Source organism: Hibiscus syriacus, unplaced genomic scaffold (assembly GCF_006381635.1).
Source record: "Hibiscus syriacus cultivar Baekdansim isolate YM2019G1 unplaced genomic scaffold, ASM638163v2 tig00111198_pilon, whole genome shotgun sequence".
NCBI classification, from domain to species: domain Eukaryota; kingdom Viridiplantae; phylum Streptophyta; class Magnoliopsida; order Malvales; family Malvaceae; genus Hibiscus; species Hibiscus syriacus.
In genome coordinates, this window is record NW_024063014.1 from 520,936 (window position 1) to 524,303 (window position 3,368).

Genomic DNA, 3,368 nt, shown 5'->3' on the forward strand with positions numbered 1-3,368 from the left:
ACTACATGTATAAGAGTAAAAATGCAAAAATTATTTAGCACAAGAAAAATAAATAAACTTATAAAATAAATCTTACAAATATATATACGTGTATATATAGATATATTTTTACCCATTTTTTATTTTATTATATATATATATATATATATTACCAACATACATATTATATATGAATAAAATTTAAAATATGCTTTATTCACATAAAAAAACTAAAATAAACAAACATGAATTTTAAAGGTCACAACAACAGATTAAACAAATAAAATAGAATGCAATGTAAGGATCGAACAATACAAGCATCAACAATGTAATAAACCCATATATTCGGGACTAAAATGGAAGCATTCAAAATCACATGCCGAAATTCAAATAAACAAAAGGAAATGGCTTGCAATGACTATAACAAACATGCATAAAACATAGAGAAAAAAAATTAAAAAAATTAAAAGTTTTAATTAAGGACTAAGATGCAAAAAATCCAAAAACAAATACCTTTTTGAACAATTTACCCATGCACCCTAAGGATAAAACCCTAACCCCAAAACTATATAGTTTTGGGGATCCCATATATATATATATATATATATATATACTATTATAACATCTTAGTAAACCTAGTCACCCCTTTCTTTTCTAATATGTGGTAGACTCTCCCTCTCTCCCCATTTCAATTTTTTTTTCTTTATTACTTTATTTCTATGTGAATCTGATAAGTGGCCATGAACCACCATGGCCATCACCCTACGAGACCTCGACGAGGGGCAATTTGCCTTCGAAACAATCTAAAATACTGATCTTAAACCCTTATTTTCTCTAAACCGAACCTTTAAACTTCCAAAACCCCTCCAACCCGCAACCTAACAAAGAATGCACCTTGAACGCTCCGACCAACGCTTGGTCACCGGTGAGAGCCTTAAATCCGAGGTAAACTCTTTCTTTTTCTTATTTTTTGATTTTTTTATATATTTTATTATGATCGAAATTAAAATAAAAAATAAGAACCAAAATACCTGAAAATATTTTATGTTTTATTACTTTCGTGTTCTGGAAAATACACTGAAAAGGGAACCCCCTACACTATTTTTTTGGTCGGGTTTATATAAAACCCCGATTTACATTATTTATGTTTTCTCTTTTCTTTCTCTCTTTTTTCTGTTGAAAAATCGAGCACACTATCTTTGGTGATGGTTGACTTGCCCCCTCCCTCATATTACACTGATTTGGGGTTTTTTATAACCCATTGCATCTGTAAAATTAATTAAAAACGATGTTGGTGCCATATTTGCAGGGCATGGGTATGGTGAGTGGCGTAGGGCGTGATGAGTGGAGGTGGGTGTATGGGTAGTGGAGCATGGGTATATTAGTGGAGCATGAGTTGGTGCTGCTGCACATGGGTGGTGTTTGGCGTGGGGGAAAAGGCATGGGTATATGGTGGGAATAATAAAAAATGATTTGCAAGCTCAAGAGATAGTGGTGGGGTTTGAAATAAAAAAAGATGGTATTTAATTGGGGTAGTGGGCTATAAAAATAAAAAAAAATGATAGTGGAGAAGTAAGTGGAAAAATGAGTTGTCTACGTGATTTTGGAAATGGTGATAAAGTGAGAATGAAAAAATTTTAAGGTAAGTCATCCAAGTTTGGTAAAAGTTTAATCTTGTTTCCAGCTTCTAAATGGTTATATATATATGACTTAATGGTTTTAAGAAGATCAATTTACTCCTTGATTTCAGTAATTGAATATTATAATAGCTCCACAAGTTTTTATTTTTACCAATTGGGCCCGTAAATTATTATTTAATTCTAATAAGTTATTTTTATGGTGAGAAAAATTTATTTGGATTCAAATTCAGAACAGAGATGGTCCGAGTTCATGAGAGAAAGGTTGGAATCTTGAAATTAAGGTTGTTCCTCTCGATCGTTTCGTTCGTAATTACCCGAATGGTTCAATAAAACCTTTTGAATAAATCTTTTAAAATATTACTCCGATGGTAACTTTTTTCTAATCTGGTTTAGGATGGTGTACCGTCGTAGATCGTAGCAAGACCAATGATTATTAGATCTCCCAAACCGACCTATTTTGTAAGGTGTGTTCCTTGTGTGTTACATATTTGCTTTTAAATATTTGTTTGAATTATCATGTGCACATGAATGATATACCTGATTTGGAAATATTGTTATTTTACATAATTTGAAAGCATGATTTTGTTTAATGATTTCCTGAGTTTTACTTTTACTGATTTGAAATTTTGATTGTTTGATACATGCTTTCTAATTACTGTTTATTGTAAAATGTTTGGTTTATGATTTCCTTATTTTACTGAAACTATTTTACTGAGGTACTTCTCGGATGTGATATGGAGTTCTACAAGTTCAACGCCGATTAGGCTGGTAAATCCTTATGGGCCTAAGGTAACCCTCGATTGGGATTCTAGGCCAAATGGGCCTAGTGTAAGACGTTATGGACCCTAAGGCACTCCCTTAGGCTGGCTACTTTGCTTTGTGCAATGGGTAAGTCCTTATGGACATAGGGGCACTCCCCTCATATGGCTCATACGCTTCAGCTATGGTAAGTCCTTATAGACCCAAGGTGCTCTCTTAGGTTGGCTTCTAGATCCTTTGGGCCTAGGGTAAGTCCTTATGGATACAGTGATGGGGAACTACATATGGTGTACGGTTGGAGGGTAATTAAATGATTTAACTGTAAAGTTTTACCATGACTTTCATACTATGAGATTGAACTAATTTAAAGACTTATTTGTATGTTTTATTTTGTACTTATTGGAACACACTGAGCTCCCTAGTTCACTCCCCTAAATTTCCCCCCTTTCAGATATTTTGGATAGGCACCTCAGACCCAACACTTGGAGGATCAACACATTTCGTACATTATATGTTTATGTAATGTTTTAATCTTTCGAACTACCTATCTTTTGGTAAAATGTGCCTAGGTTTTGATAATTGATTCTATGATGTATTTTTATGTTACCTCTGATGTATGGATTATTTTGACACTAGTTATTGGTATTTTATTTAACTTGCGATATTTCATCTTCTATATTACTCGATTTGGGTTATTATTATTATTGTTAATATTATATTTTTAAAAGATGTTATGATTTTAAAGTGTTGAAACTGTTTTGAAATTTTTTATTATAATCCGCTAGATCTAGTCGTATCGTATAGGTTGGGTCTAGGGGTTACAGTTCCCTCATTTTGTCCCTCGCAAAAATAACATCGGTATTATTCTTCTAGTACCAATACCCAAACCCAAAAAATGTCATGTTTGGGTATGAATTTGACTTCCAAAGTTACACAAGATGCCCTATTGAGGTCCACAAATATGATTAAAGTCTTATGTGTGATACAAGG

At 32.8% G+C, this 3,368-nt stretch overlaps 1 long non-coding RNA gene across 2 annotated transcripts; it reads left to right on the forward strand.

The window, feature by feature from the left end:
* Window positions 1-627: 627 nt before the first annotated feature.
* Window positions 628-2,949, forward strand: LOC120155582. Of its 2 annotated transcripts, XR_005518982.1 has the most exons (4): window positions 628-924; window positions 1,289-1,900; window positions 2,013-2,083; window positions 2,336-2,949. It is a non-coding gene; the product is annotated as an uncharacterized LOC120155582 (long non-coding RNA). The 2 variants fall into 2 exon arrangements; XR_005518981.1 differs by having other exon boundaries at window positions 1,289-2,083.
* Window positions 2,950-3,368: the final 419 nt, after the last annotated feature.